Here is an 18,117-nt window from a genome sequence, read left to right on the forward strand (position 1 = left end):
GATCTAAAAGATACTCCCCTGACTGAGTGTGATGGCACTTTATGGGTGGATGGGTCATGTTTCAAGCTCCCTAATGGTGACACGACTGCTGCATATGCTATCACGACTTTGCACACGGTTGTGGAAACTGCACGTGTGCCACATAATTCGGCCCAAGCAGCGGAATTAATCGCCCTCACGAGAGCATGTGTGTTGTCTGAAGGAATGAGAGTGAACATATACACAGATAGCCAGTACGCCTTTGGCGTGGCTCATAATTTTGGGCGACTGTGGAAAGAGCGTGGGTTCCTGACGTCACATGGAGCTAAAATTCAGAATGGCAAGCTGGTGAATGATCTCCTTGAGTCACTGACCCTACCGTTGCAAGTTGCGATCATGAAATGCAGTGCGCACAGGAAAGTTACAGATGATGTTGGACGTGGGAATGCGTTTGCTGATGAGACCGCGAAAGAAACGGCACAGAATGTGAAGACTAGAATGTATGTTGCAGGCCCTGCAAGATGGGTTAATGATGTTGGGATGTGTGAAAACACAATAGAGAGTGTGAAGTCGCTTCAAGCTGAAGCCACAGAGGAAGAGTTAAGCAAGTGGAGAGAAAGTATGGGTAAGTTGGATGAGAATGGTTGCTGGATTGATCTGACAGAACATAAGCGATGGTTATTGCCTGATGCATATGTACTTCCAGTGGTTACTATGGCACATGGAATGGCACATATTAGTACGAAAGGTATTTGTAAGTTGTTGGCTCCAGTATGGCAGAATGCTGGGATTCCCAAGTGTGCAGAGAATGTGGTCAAGAATTGCATAGTATGCTTGAAGTACAACCCTGGTAGGGGAACCCCAACTCCGGCTGGTCACTTTGCACCCCCATCATGTCCATTTGAAGTTTTGCAGCTGGACTTTATTCACATGGAAAGATGCAACAACCTGAAATATGTATTGGTGGTTGTTTGTGCTTTCTCAAAATGGATAGAGGCTTATCCTCTGAAAGATAACACTGCCCTATCCACAGCCAAAGCCCTTGTGAAGGAATTTTTCCCTAGGTTTGGGATGCCAAGAATGGTGTGGTGTGATAACGGAAGTGAGTTTGTGGGTAAAGTGATGAAGAATGTATGTGAAGGGCTAGGGATAAAGCAGAAGTTCCATGCTGCAAATCACCCCCAATCAGCTGGATTAGTAGAGCGCTACAATGGAGCCTTAAAGCTCAAGCTGGCCAAAATCCAGGCGAGCACCGGTCTTAAATGGCCTGACGCTCTGCCTCTAGCACTCCTGTCCACCAGAATGACCATACACTCACGAGTGGGGCTTAGCCCTTATGAGGTCGTCTTTGGCCGCCCGGCTAATGTATGGGGCGTGCCAAGACCGGCGAAATTTAGTGAGATAGAACATCCAGTACTGCTCGATTACCTGTATGATTTGACTGTTAAACTGCGTGTTTTGCACCAACAGGTACATGATACTCTTCCCCAAGCTTCTGAACCTCCTGGACACCCTATCAACCCTGGTACGTGGGTGCTAGTCCGAAATTTTCAGCGCAAAAGCAACGACGAGCCTCGCTGGATCGGCCCTCATCTTGTTCTTCTTTCGACAAGATCAGCAGTGCGAGTGAAAGGGAAGAAGCACTGGATTCATGGTACCCACTGCAAAGTAGTCCCCTTGCCTCTGCCATATGACCAGTGGGTCAAGGAGGGTATCGCCGACTCAGAGACAGACACTGTACCTCGTTCTGTACCATTCAGTGACGCACGCATAAAAGGCACAGTTTCAGGCCAAGAGAGTGACAATATTCTACAGGAAGCTGTGCCACCATCAAATCGACTGGACACCACTGAGCCTGAACTTTTGTTTCAAGACCAAACAGCACCTGGCCGTCTCCGCTATAATTTGAGACCTAGGCCCATGGACAAATAAAGATTTCCTTACGATTTCCCTTTTGACATTTTTTGCTCTCCCATCTGAAGGACTTTCTTGATTTTTGTTTTTCGAACCACCATCCGGGTTCTGCCGCAGGGTAGCGGTGCCAAGACTTTGGGGTACAGGCCGAAGACGCTAGGTCAACGGTTCTGGTTGGTCTAGGGCGTTTCCCTGGACTGACAGGCGTGCCCCTCAGCAGAAGAAACTCATCCACCGCGAGCGGCCCGAGTAGAGGATGGAGTTTTTTAAGATGGAGAGACCGATTGAGGAAATGAACTCTAACGCAAGGATGTGTAGAATTGTAAAAAGTAAATGTTTTGTCTTTTTGTGTCTTTTTATACTGTGTAGTATCATAATGTTTATTGTAGGATTTGTGTTTTTCTCCGCTCAAAAGCCCATTGCACCCACTGAACAGCCTATATCTCCTTCTACTGCCTCCTCTCACTCTTTTCACCCTTTGCCTGAGCACGAACAGACCAGACTATCAGAGTTTGTAAATAACTCATTTATCCAGCTCTTGCACCAGCACCAACTAGTAATGAATACGACCAATTGCTGGGTGTGTGGGTTAATGCCTCATACCATTAACAAGGGTATTCCCTACCTGGTGCTGCCGTACAGTTACAATGGATCGTCATGGGCATTCCAAACCATGTTTCTCTATGCTCTAGATACATACTCCCCTCGCCAACCGCGTTCCATCAGACCTATCACCAATAATAAGGCTTTGATGAAAGGAGTTGCCGATATGAGTAGGGATATCGATGCATACTCATCCATTCCCAAAGAAGAGTTGAGACCTTATGTAGGATGGAACGCGACGGGGTATAGTATTAGTCTGGGTGAAAGACAGCGAAAAATCTCATCTCCAATCTGGGTCGTACCCCACATGGGTCGGTTCTGCTTACAGGGTAATGGTCAGAATCCTAGAGCTCAACTGGGAAGAAGTGACTGTACCGAAACGTACACCTTCCCGTCACAGTTTTCCCCTGCGTTTTTGGCTGCCAAGGGCACATATTTCATCTGTCATGACCGAGCATATACATGGCTGCCCCCTGATTTCTCGGGCACATGTTATATTGCGAACTTGCTACCGCCGACATTTACTGCTGCCTCTGACTATCACAAGACCAGAGTTGTGAGAGGTGTGATTAGTAAAGAGGACACTGCCGGTCAGGAAGCAGGAGATTTCTTCTTGGGTTTCCTGCCGTTTTGGGGACCTATGGTCAATAGTAGGAACCTGAGACAACTGACTCGTGTGGTTGAATCCACTGTCAATGTAACGGCTGGTGCCCTTAGTAATCTGACAGCTGAGCTCCAAGCGGATCGCCTTATGACTTTGCAGAACCGCATGGTTCTAGACGTTATTCTTGCAGACCGCGGTGGGGTATGCAAGGTCATCCAATCCAGTTGCTGCATTTTCATACCAGATAATGCTCCAACAGTGTATCAAGCCATCTCCAAACTCCATAAAATATCTGAAGCCATACACGTGGATAAGGGAGATTGGTCACTGGTGGGGTGGTTCTGGGAATTGATATCTGCCTGGGGTTGGAAAGTTCTGATGGTCATTGGAATGATCTTAGCCATTCTTTTCCTGTTCTGTCTGTGTATACAGTGTGCTCCTGCGATATGTGGTCTCTGTGCTACCTTATGTGTAAGGAAACCTGCATCAAGGGACGAGCTAAGTAATAGGATGATGCTACAGCAACATCTCCATGACTTTGTGAACATTGACCTAGACTCGGATTAAGATGAGTATAGTGATTGCCTATGTAAGGGCAAAAGGAGGGTCTGTCGTACTTTAATATTCGGGACCGCGTAGGGGACAGGGCCCTACCCCTGTCTATCTTGGTATTAGCGAACCGCAAATGGTAAATGCGGCATGTACGAGTGCTTTATATATCGTTCTAGCTATGAATGCACTGTGTACACGTTATTCAGCTTCACTACGCGGGTTCCATTTTGGAAGCAGTGGCCATCTTGTCATTGCCCTCACATAGGCTATAATGGAGTAAATACGGGCCTCACAGTACATGGGCTTTCCCTCTGACTTCTCTGTGACCTGGGCAGCTGGCTCTGCTGCCCCAGGCCAAACCGGTCTCACGAGCTCCCCTTCCTCCGTCCACCTGTGATTAGCATCAGGGCTTGACCCGTCATAAAACCCTTTCATTCTACACAATCCCCCGGCTAATCTCTTCCACACCTGCTTGTTCCTGCTTTATGACTTGTTTCCCAAAACAGGAGATGCTCATGTTTATTGGGGGGGTCTATTTACATCAAATGTGGGATCTGAACCTTACTGTGTAAATCATTGTGGGCTGGCCGAACTGGAATGTGGGATGGTCATCATGACTCTGCTTTTTCGTTTGTAATGTATACTTATAATGGCCATATCGTAAACCAAGGAATGTGTGCCTGGAGCATGATATTTTGTACTTAAGGAGAAGTCCATTCCTATGATTTTCAGCAGTCTCCTGAGAACATACACGCTGTTGTACTTCTAGGATACCTGTAATTGGTCTGCAGCCAATAAACGAATCTTTGACTTCACCCAGAAGACTCTGTGTTTCTGTAGGTCCGGAACAGGGTGAACCCAGAAGTCATAGGGTGTGTGCCCCTGCACCGCTGGGTCTAAAATACCCAGTACTTCACTCTGGAAGAAAGGGAAATTTAAGACGTTCGAGATGCTGAAAACGGAATACCAGTTGAATGATAGGGAATACTATCGGTATGTTCAAGTTCATCATGCCTTGTGTTCCGTGTTTTCAGACGTTGCGTCTATTCCGGAGCATTCCCCGTTGGAAGACAGAGTATTGGACGGCTATGTGCCGGATAGCACCATTTCGTTGATTTATAAAAAGCTTATCAATGACCGAATGGGTTTGCTGGCCTCATTGCGGGAGGCATGGACTGCCGACGGTATAGAGCTGGACGACGAGGATTGGGTGTCAGCGGTGGCCTCCCCGAAAGAGGTGGCTATCCCAGCCCGATTGCGGTTCGTCCAGCTTAAGATACTGCATAGAGTGTACGTCACGGGGCCTGGTTTGATGCGTATGGGGTATTCGGTGGATGGTTTGTGTAAGCGAGGCTGTGGGCTATTGGGGACTTTTCTCCATACCTTGTGGGAGTGTCCGGAGGTGACTCGGTTTTGGTGTAGAGTGCATGCAGTGTTGGAGGAAGTCACGCATGTTGCCTTGTTGCCGGAGGCACGTAGATGCCTGCTGAATGTCTGGGAACCGACTGATTATAATGTGGCGCAGACGCAATGGGTGACTCTAGGCTATATGATAGCGAAGCGTGACATCGCACAATTGTGGGGCTCACAGAGGCCGCCAACGGTCTCCGAGTGGAAGGAACACATGGACTGGTGTATGTTTAGAGAGAAAACGGTGTATGTGGCGAGAGGCAAGCCTGGGAAGTGGATTAAGGTGTGGGGTCCCTGGAACTCCTATCGCGGAGGTATTTGCGCCCCGCCCCAGATGCGTGAGATGGATCCCTAGCCCCCGCATTCCTGTATGCTCCTGCGACATGCGAATTTGTCGCTTTTGCCTTGCCCCCCTCCCCACCCCCCCCTCTGTCTACCCGGGTTGGTTTACTCCCTCGATAAGAGGAGCACATGTTCCTGCCATTCACCTTCTCTGCCTTGTGTGTTTGATGTTTTCTGTTTTCCAAAAAATATGAAACCTTTCCTGTTTGTTTATGGACTGCGGCTTTGGCTGACTGCGATGATTAGCACTTTAGTAACTCTTTTGTTGCCTCATTGATGTACATATTAAGTCATGCCTAAGTTTACACTGCGTTTAGCGGCCGGCCTGTTGGTTGTAGGCCCATACTTGTATCTTTTCGAAATTGTAATAAAGGTTTTAAAAAAAAAAAAAAAAAAAAAAACAAGATCCTGTTCACTTGTTGACAGCCAATGCAGAATCTGATGGACCAGGCACTTTAACATGCTATTGATTTCTTTCTCAGCCAGCTCCCCATCTAGCTTCTGGTATTCTGTAAAGGCAAAGTCTAGCTTATTTTGTTAGGTGGCGTTTTAATGTTATGTTCAATCACTTGTGTTTTTCCTGGTACAGTGCAAAATATGGGCCCTGCTATTGTTGCAATAGCTATTGTAACCCTCTCTTCTCTTCTAAAGAAGCAGGAGTTTTGTTCAAGGCTTTCTGCCATGATCCAGGGGATATGAGAAGGAAAATTCTACTGTACCAGTATTTTACTGTGGAAGGATGCCTGTTAGCTCAGTGCATTTTGGCTCTTTCCATTTTTAAGTAGGCAAATATGACAACTGTTCACTGAGATTCCAGTCTTGTTGTTCAATTTTGTACGTCACTGGTCCTACATTTTACTACTTTGTACGGGCCATGTCACTGTTGGACAGGCCACACGAAGGGCTTGCTCCCTCCCCGCACGACAGGGCCCGAGCTCCGGCCCACCAGGCATAACCCACGAAAAGCACCTGTACCCCGTCTCCCGACGGATCTTCTGCCCTCGGACCTCTACTCATCACGGGGCCCAGCCCCACCGGCTCCCCCGGCCGGTTCAAGCCGCCATCTTGGGCCCTGCACCACGAGGCCGCGTGGCCTCGGCCTGACCCTAACCCCGGGCCTGGCCGGCCCCGACATCCCGGCACCACCCTCCACCCAGGAGGTGAGCGGACCACTTGGCAGGTCAATGGGAGAACGAAGTGTCAAGAGCTCTTCCCCCGCCAGGTGCCGATCGCCTCCAGCTCCCCCAGGCGCTGGCTCCACCCCCTGCTGGGTGTCTGGACACCTTCATCCCGGGCCCTCCGACCTCCAAGTGCGAGGGTCCGGACATCAAAGGGCGCCTGCCCTATAACTGGGGCAACTCCGGAGCAGGAAGGCAGTTGTATCCTGGAGTCGAGAGACACCGAGAGAACTCAGCCTTGACGGACTACTGGCGCTGCCATAGCCCGCTCTTGTGAACCATCGTCCTGCCTGCTGGCGCTGCCGCGGCCTTCTGCAACATCCATCCTCGTCGGGACCTGCTGGCGCTGCCGCGGCCCGTAGTAACGACCATCCTCGTCGGGACCTGCTGGCGCTGCCGCGGCCCGTTGTAACGACCATCCTCACCGGGACCTGCTGGCGCTGCCGCGGACCGTACATCGACCATCTTTCCGGGACCTGCTGGCGCTGCCGCGGACCGTGTACCGACCATCTCAACCGGGACCTGCTGGCGCTGCCGCGGCCCGTACCAACTAAGCCACCAAGCTCGAGGATTGTGAGCTAGTCATCATCGCATCCGAACTACCTGACTGGTAGACAGACTGTCCCGCTACCCCTTACCCTGCTTTGAGAGACTTGAATCGAGGGGACCCCTGAGTCCAGACCTCCTTGTACCCTCCAACCGTACCTTAAGAAGTGCTTATAAAGAACACTGAACCTTATCCGTGTGTGGGATCTGTCTGTGGGGGGGAAGTTACTTGTCTGTACGATCGCTGGAGACGGCTCTCCCCGGAGACCTCTCCTCCTGACCCCGGCCGACCCTCCCGGTCCATCTACCCTTTCTAACATTGGTGGCAGCGGTGGGATCCGAATCAACGCGTAATCGTACAGAGAGTAGCTCACCCCACGACAAAAACACGATGTCAGCCAAAGATAGCAGCTCCACCGAGAATTTCCAAATGGATAAATTAGAAGAATACAACCACCGCGAACTGAGACAATTCTGCATAGAACTTGGCATTGCTACCACCGGCCTGAGTACCAAGGATGATCTAAAGCACGCCCTAGAGTCGTGGACAGAAACTGGGGTCGCCGGACCCTCCGACCAAAGCAGCATCACACCAGAGGGGAACGCCACGGCTCCCGAGGAGCGGGGAACGGGCCTCTCGCAGGAGGAGATCCGAGAAAGAGAAAGAACCAGATTGCACGAGTTGGAAATGGCACGACTCAAGATGGATGGGGAACTCAAGTTAGCTGAACAGAAACTCAACCTCGAGCATATGCGGCTCCGAGATGAACGAGAAGAGAAGCTGAGACAGAGAGAGCTGGAGGAGAAAAAAATAACGCTCGAGCACGAGCGCCAACTAGCGGAGATAGAACTTCGGAAACAAAATAAAGAACTGGGGGTGCCTGAGCGACCACACACCCCGGGGCCAATCGAGAAAAAAGTCCACATCCCCAAGGATGTTGTCCGCGAGTATGTCCGAGAAGACGACATACAACAGTGGTTTAAAGCCTACGAGATCGCCATGACCTCCCACCGGATCGACCGGAGTGATTGGGGAGCCGGACTTTGGGGGAGGTTTATCAACGAGGGTCGCGATGCCCTACTGCAGCTCCCAGATCACCAAATGTCGTCCTACGACCACATGAAGGCTGCCCTCCTCACCCGCTACGGCCTCACATCCGAGATGTACCGCCAGAGGTTCAGAGATTGCACCCGGATCCCAGGTACAACTTGGGTAGAATACGTGAACTATTTCAGCCGTGCCTTCGAGGGTTGGATAAAGGGGAGCCATGTCACCACTTACGAACAACTCTTTAACCTTATGGTATGGGAGCACCTGTCGAACAACTGTTTCGTCGAGCTCAGGCAGCACCTCCTCGACAGTAAACTGACTGACCCTCGGCAGCTCGCCGCCGAAGCTGACCGATGGGAAAGCACCCGAGTGGGCCGGAGGGGGCCACACGAACAGAACAGAAGCAACCAAGGCCAGCACCGTCCTCGGGGAGGAGGAGGGGGCCAGGGGCGAGGGAGAGACGCCTTGCCAGCAACACCCGTGGCCAGCACCCCGCCTCCGGCCGGCCGGGGCAACCCCCCGTGGCGTCCTGGGGTCCGAGCCAACGTCACGTGCCACCGATGCCAGCGAGTCGGCCACTACGCCAATGACCCGAGCTGCCCGCAGAACCAAACACCCAAGCCCCGCCAGGTAGCTGCCGCCGCCCTGGGGGAAGAGCGATTATCGGAGGAACCAGAAGAGTATGAGCCGGCCCAGCAAGAGTGGGAACCGGCCGCCATGGTCCTGGCGTGCTTAGGGGGAAGAGACATGGTCCCGCGGGCTCCCCTACCCGCTAACACCAGGAAATACGGTCAGTGGGTGACCATTAATGGACAGCGAGCCGAGGCCTTGCGTGACACAGGCGCCAGTGTGACGGCCGTCCGCTGTCACCTGGTGAAGCCCGAGCAGATCCTGCCGAACATTCTCTGCCCCGTTCGCTCGGCAGACAACTCTGAGAGTATGTGTCAAATGGCCTGCGTCCCATTCGAATGGGGAGGGGTCTCCGGCCTGTTGAAGGTGACGGTCCGGGACGATGCCCCCGTGGACTGCCTCCTGGGGAATGACCTTGAGAGTTCCCCGTGGGCCACCGTTGAGAGAAGAGAGCACCTGGGGATGCTGGGCCTCCCGGACTGGGCCTGCATAACCACCCGGTCCATGGCCGCCCGTGCCGTCCCCCGATCAGAAGAACCGGAATGGCCAGCACCTCCGCCCCCGGTCGCCCCAGTAGAAGACAACGACGACGCCAGCCTCCCAGACCCGACGACCGAAGGGGACGCGCAACCCCAGGACCTTCCGGACCTGGCTCAGTGGCGTCAAGAAGGGGGGCCCACCCAAGAACAGTTCCGCCAGGAACAAAAGACCTGTCCCTCCCTCGAGGGACTCCGCCAACAAGCCAGCGCCCAGAACGCAGGGGACTCCACCGGAACTCACTGGGTCTACTGGGATAACGACCTGCTATACAGCGAGCAAAGAATCGCCGAGCTGGGGGCCGGTCGAGTACTGGTGGTACCTCTCCGCTTCAGAGACTTTCTGCTCAACCTGGCCCACGATGTCCCCCTGGCTGGACACCTGGGCCAGGACAAAACGTACAGCCGCCTAGTGACCCACTTTTTCTGGCCGAAAATGAGGAACGACGTCCTGAACCACTGCCGATCTTGCCCCACATGCCAAGCCAGCGGGAAGAGTGGTCGGAAGCTGAAAGCCCCTCTGCAACCCTTCCCTGTGGTCACCACCCCGTTCGAGAGGGTGGGGATAGACATTGTGGGGCCTCTGGACCCCCGCACGGCACAAGGACACAGGTTCATCTTAGTACTGGTGGACCATGCCACCCGCTACCCCGAGGCGGTGCCCCTACGGACCGTGACAGCTCCGGTGGTTGGCCGGGCCCTAATGGGGATCTTCTCCCGGGTAGGCTTCCCCCGAGAAGTCGTCAGCGACCGAGGCACGAACTTTATATCGAAATACATGAAGTCCCTCTGGCAACAATGCGGGGTCACCTACAGATTCACGACCCCCTATCACCCCCAAGGGAACGGACTAGTGGAGCGTTTTAACCGCACTCTCAAGGGGATGATTGGGGGATTGGAAGAGCCCCTCCGTCGCCAGTGGGATGTACTACTCCCGTGCCTCCTCTTCGCCTACCGAGAAGTTCCCCAGAAGTCCCTCGGTTTTAGCCCTTTCGAACTCCTGTACGGGCACCCTGTGCGAGGGCCCCTCAGCCTAGTAAAAGAAGGTTGGGAGATGGCCCCCCTAAAGACCCCTCCAGACGTCTTCAAATACATCCTGGCCCTCCGCAATCAGACCCGGCGCTTCAGAGAGATGGCCAAGGCGAACCTCGAGGCCAGCCAGGAGGACATGAAGAGGTGGTATGATCACAATGCCTCCTCCGTTGAGTTCGAGCCTGGACAACAAGTATGGGTGATGTCCCCCACCGAACCATGTGCCTTGCAAGATAAGTGGACGGGGCCCTTCAAAGTGGTCGAGCGCAAAAGCCCCGTCACTTACCTCATCGACCTGGGAACCTCCCGGAACCCCCTTCGGGTCCTCCACACCAACCGACTCAAACCACACTTTGTGCGCTCAGAACTCAGCCTCCTGATGGCTACGGACAGTGGGGCAGAGGAAGACTCCGAACCCCTCCCGGATCTTCTGAAGACTCAGGAGAATGACGGCTCCGTGGACGGGGTCCGGCTCTCTGACGCCCTCACTTCGGAGCAACGCCAGGGCTGCCGGAACCTCCTGCTGCAGTTCGCTACCCTGTTCTCCCTCACCCCCGGGGTCACCCCTTGGTGTTTGCACGACGTGGACACCGGGGACAGTCCCCCTGTCCGACACCGGGCCTACCGCGTACCAGATCGGGTACGGGCCTGCATACAGGAGGAAGTGGCCAAGATGCTCACAATCGGGGTCATCGAGCCCTCGGACAGTCCCTGGGCCAGTCCGGTTGTATTGGTTCCCAAAGCCGCTGCCCCCGGCACCGCACCTGAACTGAGATTCTGCGTCGACTACCGGGGCTTGAACGCTGTCACCCGGACCGACGCTCACCCGATTCCCCGAGCAGACGAGCTGATCGACCGGCTGGGGGCCGCCCGCTACCTTAGTATCTTCGACCTAACAGCGGGCTACTGGCAGATCGGCCTCACACCCAGGGCTCAGGAACGGTCAGCCTTCTCTACCCCCGATGGCCACTACCAATTCAAGGTCATGCCCTTCGGCATGAAGAATGCCCCCGCCACGTTTCAACGCCTCGTGAACCAGGTCTTGGCGGGGCTCGAAGAGTTCAGCGCTGCCTACCTGGACGATATCGCTGTATACAGCCGCCACTGGCCCGACCACCTCCGTCACCTCCAAGAGGTCCTACAGGCCCTCCAGCGGGCCGGCCTCACAATTAAGGCCGGCAAGTGCCAAATTGGCCAAGGGTCTGTGACCTACCTTGGGCACCAAGTGGGAAGCGGGCTGGTGGCCCCGCTACAACTTAAGATTGCTGCCATCCAGTCCTGGCAGCCCCCCGTCACCCAGACCGAGGTCCGAGCCTTCTTGGGGCTCACCGGCTACTACCGGCGGTTCGTGAAGGACTACGGCAGCATCGTGGGGCCCCTCACGGGTCTCACGTCCAAGAACCAGCCGAAGCGGATTAACTGGACCCCCGATTGTCAAGCGGCCTTCGAGAAGCTGAAGGCCGCCCTGTGCACCGCCCCTGTGCTCCAGGCCCCCGATTACAGTCGGGAATTCGTGGTCCACACCGACGCCTCCGACCACGGCATCGGAGCCGTCCTTTCTCAGTTAAACCCCGAAGGTCATGACCAGCCGGTGGCCTTCATCAGTCGACGTCTCCTGGCCCGAGAACAGCGCTGGAGCACCATCGAGAGGGAGGCCTTCGCAGTGGTGTGGGCCCTCAAAAAGCTCCGGCCCTATCTCTTCGGTACCCACTTCCGGGTACAAACCGACCATCGGCCCCTGCAGTGGCTGATGCAGATGCGGGGGGAGAACCCAAAACTCTTGCGCTGGTCCATTTCCCTGCAGGGAATGGACTTCACTGTGGAGCACCGACCAGGCCAAGACCACGCCAACGCGGATGGCCTGTCCCGCTTTTTCCGCCTCGACGAAGAGAGTCCCCAAGGAGATGGGTGACTCTCCCCGCCTTCAGCTGGGGGGGACGCATGTTGGACAGGCCACACGAAGGGCTTGCTCCCTCCCCGCACGACAGGGCCCGAGCTCCGGCCCACCAGGCATAACCCACGAAAAGCACCTGTACCCCGTCTCCCGACGGATCTTCTGCCCTCGGACCTCTACTCATCACGGGGCCCAGCCCCACCGGCTCCCCCGGCCGGTTCAAGCCGCCATCTTGGGCCCTGCACCACGAGGCCGCGTGGCCTCGGCCCGACCCTAACCCCGGGCCTGGCCGGCCCCGACATCCCGGCACCACCCTCCACCCAGGAGGTGAGCGGACCACTTGGCAGGTCAATGGGAGAACGAAGTGTCAAGAGCTCTTCCCCCGCCAGGTGCCGATCGCCTCCAGCTCCCCCAGGCGCTGGCTCCACCCCCTGCTGGGTGTCTGGACACCTTCATCCCGGGCCCTCCGACCTCCAAGTGCGAGGGTCCGGACATCAAAGGGCGCCTGCCCTATAACTGGGGCAACTCCGGAGCAGGAAGGCAGTTGTATCCTGGAGTCGAGAGACACCGAGAGAACTCAGCCTTGACGGACTACTGGCGCTGCCATAGCCCGCTCTTGTGAACCATCGTCCTGCCTGCTGGCGCTGCCGCGGCCTTCTGCAACATCCATCCTCGTCGGGACCTGCTGGCGCTGCCGCGGCCCGTTGTAACGACCATCCTCGTCGGGACCTGCTGGCGCTGCCGCGGCCCGTTGTAACGACCATCCTCACCGGGACCTGCTGGCGCTGCCGCGGACCGTACATCGACCATCTTTCCGGGACCTGCTGGCGCTGCCGCGGACCGTGTACCGACCATCTCAACCGGGACCTGCTGGCGCTGCCGCGGCCCGTACCAACTAAGCCACCAAGCTCGAGGATTGTGAGCTAGTCATCATCGCATCCGAACTACCTGACTGGTAGACAGACTGTCCCGCTACCCCTTACCCTGCTTTGAGAGACTTGAATCGAGGGGACCCCTGAGTCCAGACCTCCTTGTACCCTCCAACCGTACCTTAAGAAGTGCTTATAAAGAACACTGAACCTTATCCGTGTGTGGTATCTGTCTGTGGGGGGGAAGTTACTTGTCTGTACGATCGCTGGAGACGGCTCTCCCCGGAGACCTCTCCTCCTGACCCCGGCCGACCCTCCCGGTCCATCTACCCTTTCTAACAGTCACCAAGCAAAGAGACTATTGGAAGCAGCTGGTAACAATGACAACACCTTGTCCCCAGGTTGCAGGTTGTATACTCGAGTTCCCAGAATATATTTATTGGTCTTCTTGTGTGGCGAGGGGTTTGCCTAGATGGTCTGCAGCTGCTTGGTGAACTACTTATAACCTAGCTTTTTAAAGCCAGCACACATTTGACTACGAAAGTAATATTATCCTACTGAGTGCATTCTTCCACCACCATATCCATAGTGTTCTTAGGCTGTCGACTAAAAAGAAGTTCCAAGAGGCTGTACCTATGGAGACTTGTGCATTACTCCACAAACTTGATAATAGTTAGGGTAGTACCAGGTTCCAATGTTTCGCATTTGGTGCTACAGCTTTCCTTATAAATTGATTCAGGTTCTGGTTTGAGCACTCCATCAAGCTGTTTGAGGATGGAAGATGGCCAGGGTCAGGTGTTTAATCTGTGATATGGAGAAGACCTTTCTCATTAGAAAATATATAACATCATTGTCTCGATTGGTCAATATTTCCAGGGGCAGCCCAATCCCAGCAATGAAGGAAACTAATATAACACACAGATGTGCTGCATAAGTGTTCCTTAAAGGGAACACTTTTTGGTAATATGTGGCATAATAGACTATGACCATTATGTCTTGAAATGCCCACCTTGAAACATTTACAGGCCCTACCAAATCCATACCAATACCAGGGAAGGCTACCTGTAAATTAAGAAAAGGGTGTAATGTTGCCCTTGGTACTGATGTCTTATTACAAAGTTGGCACGTGGGGCATTTTCTAGCAAAACCAAAACACTTTAGCATAACTCAAAAGAACCTCTACTCGAAGATTTTTTAAATCGTTTACTCTTCTTGATGAGCTAACGCTCAATGACTGCAAGCTAAGCTTATTACAATGGAGAGGAACACAGGGGGAATACCCTGTGTGTCCTCTCGTGAGGGATATTACTGCTGGTCTTCTTCACCTACATGGGTGTGCTTCTTTCTAAGGATGTTTATCGAAAGCTCAGATACAATAATTTGACTTTGTCTTTTTCCTGCTGTGCCCTTTTCAGAGTCTTGGTAGCATTAAGCTGAAGAATTATGAGGTGGGAGATTAGAAAGTTGCCCCCTCTGTATATCAATACTAATGAACAACCCAGAGACGATAACTGAAGTTGCATAATGGTGTCCCTAATGAACACCAAGTAGGCTTAGTTGCCCTGTCTCTAGTCCTGCTAAAAGGATAGGGGGTTGGAATTGTTCTCAACTTGCACACTTTGTTCATGCTATGAAGCTGGGACATCTTAAAAGCGGATAAATAAAAGCTCAACAAGAAAGGTAGTAGGCTGAACGCTTCATTATCCTGACTATACTACACTATCAGGCATATGCATCAACGTTTTTTGCAAGCGCAAACGGTGCGATTCGCAAAAATCGTCCGTTTGCACCCTCAGAAAGGCCTTTTGCGATGCATCAAAGTGTAAGGCACTTGCAATTTAAGAAATCGCAATTTATTGCGATTTCTTAAATTGCAATTGCATTTAAGGAATCACAATTTGTGATTCCTTAAATGCAATGCATGTACCCCTTAGAAATAGCGAATTCGCTACTTGGGGCCGCAAAATACAGAGAAATTACTCTGGTCTGTATTGTGCAAAAACCTTGAAAAATGCACTAAAGTGCATTTTTCAAGGTTTCAGGTTACACAAACACATGCCCTTGGGGCATGTGTGTGCGCAACATGGGTGCACATCACAATTCGCAAATTGCCCATGCAATTTCCCATTCATTTCTATAGGCCCATAGGAATTAATGGGAAGCCATTCCTTAATTGCGACTCGCAATATATGAGTCACCATTAAGGGATGTTTAGAAATCGCTGTTTTAATAGGGATTTCTACATGCATAGGCTTTTGAGAGTCCCTAATTGCGATTCCTTAATAATCGCAATTAAGGAATCGCAAAAGCCTACTTTGATTCATGTGGCTTTACGAGCATCAAAAGAGCATGCTTCTCCTCTTGGGCTATAAGTTAGGGACTACGGAGTGATGTCACCTAGCTAAAAGAAACTACTAGCTATTTCTCTCTCCACACATGCATGCTAAAAGTAATCTTCACTACCAAGTAGTTAGGTGGTAAGTGTTTGAAAATGCCAAATGTACTTAAGGCCTAGATAGCCTGCCTCAATACTGCAGACAATGATGGTGTAACTTGCACTTGAAGAATGTATGCAATATAGCTCACTTTTTGTTTGTCGCTATTTGTTTTCCATGCGTTACCACCCTTAAAGAATTGTAATTGTTAACCTAATTATTAGATGACGAAAGATGTGATAACATTTTAATGGCATACCTGCATCCTTAATGGATGTTTTTGTCATTTTAACTTTATTAATGCTATCTAGGCAGCATTTTTTCATTCTAATGTTTCATCGCTTAAACTCTGTTATGGTCTTCTTTATATAGACAGTTGACTATGATGAAAGAAATTAATTGTTTAATTTTAGTGCTTTCTCGAATTTAATTTTTCAAGGTTTTAGGGTCAGAGTTTTCGAAATTGAAAAATGTTGCTTTGGTTTTGAAAGGTGTTGAGGTGTATGCAGGCCGTTTGAATCATCCTAGACATCCAAAATTGTGCTCTGTTAAAACATGCATGTATGATAATTGTGGAGTTGATGACAAAGACATTCTTCGAAGCAGATGCTAGTGCCAAATTTGGATTTGTTTGTTGCCAATCTTGTGATTCTGAGATATGTTTTTGAGTCCTGCATGTTAGTAAACTCAGGGGGGGGATTAAATATTATCAAATACTATTGTGTTCTTTGCCTCATTATGTTCAGTAATGAGCTATGCTTCCTCAGGATTTGAAGTCCAATGGGACTGCGTTTTTTATAAAGTATCTTCATCAGTACCACCGCCCTCTTCATCAGCAGTGTTCAGCATCAGTCACCTTTATGGCAATTTCCAAGGTCGACCTCTTTTCTGTTAATGTGACATACATTGCCCAACAATTCTGTTCTCATTTTGAGGATTTTAAAAATGTATTTTTAGATGCCTTGTATCCATCCTCTGCATGGTTTCTTGACAAACTTTGGTTAAAAGTCGGATGGTTGCCAATCAAATGGAGGTTCTTAGTGCAGACTGGGTTTAAATTACTTTTTTTTTTAATAACTTTCGAACTGTTGAAAGAATGGAAACCCCAAATATTGAAAAATCGTACACTTTCTTGTATGATTTGCTCTTGGGTTCGTACCACAACATCACACTAGCGCCTATTTTGTTAAGTTTTGTCTTTCATAATCTTCCACACCTCTACGTGCAACTGGACACAATGGCAGGAACAGCAGTTACAGGGGTTGTCAGTTTTCGTGTATTGTGAGCCAATGGTTGATGTCTTAGAATAATCTGATTTCAGATACATCCACATCTCACACCCCAAATAAAAATAATCTTAAAAAAAAACAAGTGAACTTTTCTGACCTAATTGGTAGATGGAATGCTAAGCTGAACACATGAGTCTCTGAAAGATTGATGCTGAAAAATAAGTAGAACTATGTTGGTAAGTGGGTATTAAGGTGTGGATAAGGTAAAAGTGGAACAAGTTATAGTGAAGTTAAGAGGAAGCCTAAAAGAGGAACAACGATTACATACTCAGATGGGGTCAAATGTGAGTGGTAATTTATGAATAGGTCACTCTTAGGAAATGTAGCCTAGGAGGGGTATGCTGCTGTACCAATTCCATATTAATAACAAAAACCATAAAAATTTCAGGGAAGTCAAATAGAAATCACTGATGCCGTGAAGAATAAAAATGCCTGTTTAGTATGTGTAAAGTTTGTTTTAGTATGAAGAGTGGTGCATGATTTTAAAGACTTGCATGAGGGGATTTCAGAGAAAATGACAAAGAATCCCAGGAAGTAGGCGAGGAAACACAGTTGTTGCAAATAATAGGAAATGCAAGTGAGATTTTCATATACGACAGGGAAGCAAAATATGACTTTGATATGAGGAAATAGACCCATTAGAACCTTCTAAAAGGCCCTAAATAACCATTCACTTGGATACCACTTGGGAAAATGCCAAAAAGGCTAAACAGTTGGAGGGGGACACCCATAAAGAGATGATTTGTTATTGGTTAGGATCCATGTGCATGTATGGGTTGAGATGGTCAAGATTTAATTTCATGAATTGAAACTGCAGCAATAAAAGAGTGTTACTGTTTTTCAAAAGTCTTAAGCACTCGGATATAGGTTTATAGAATGCATAATTTGTATTCTCTCTGCATAAATAGTTTAACAGGGAATCAGAAGGGAAAGTAAGCTAAGAGGGCTGTTTTAATCATTAAAAAAGTGTTAAAATGAAAAATGTAAAGATACTCCCACAGAATGTTCAAAGCAATGCTTCAAGCATTTTTCTTCAGGGAGAAACGTCACTATTTTAGCTTTTGTTTTAAGAATGCTTATGTACTGTCACTCAACCAAATATTTCACAAATGTTCTTTCTTTTGGAATAATCATGTAACATAACTATAGTCAGACAGATTATGCCTCAAGAAGTATTATGTTCAGTCTATGTGATTGATGAACATTTCCTTGGAACCATGCCACTCCAGTGGCTGATTACATCTCTCTAAAGG

General features: G+C 50.7%; 1 protein-coding gene across 1 annotated transcript in view; it reads right to left on the reverse strand.

Annotated features, from left to right (window-relative positions):
* KATNAL1 (katanin catalytic subunit A1 like 1) overlaps window positions 1-18,117 on the reverse strand; it is a 386,354-nt gene that overhangs the window by 244,022 nt on the left and 124,215 nt on the right. The window lies entirely within an intron of this gene.

The sequence above is a fragment of the Triturus cristatus genome, chromosome 8 (assembly GCF_964204655.1).
Source record: "Triturus cristatus chromosome 8, aTriCri1.1, whole genome shotgun sequence".
Classification (NCBI taxonomy): Eukaryota; Metazoa; Chordata; class Amphibia; order Caudata; family Salamandridae; genus Triturus; species Triturus cristatus.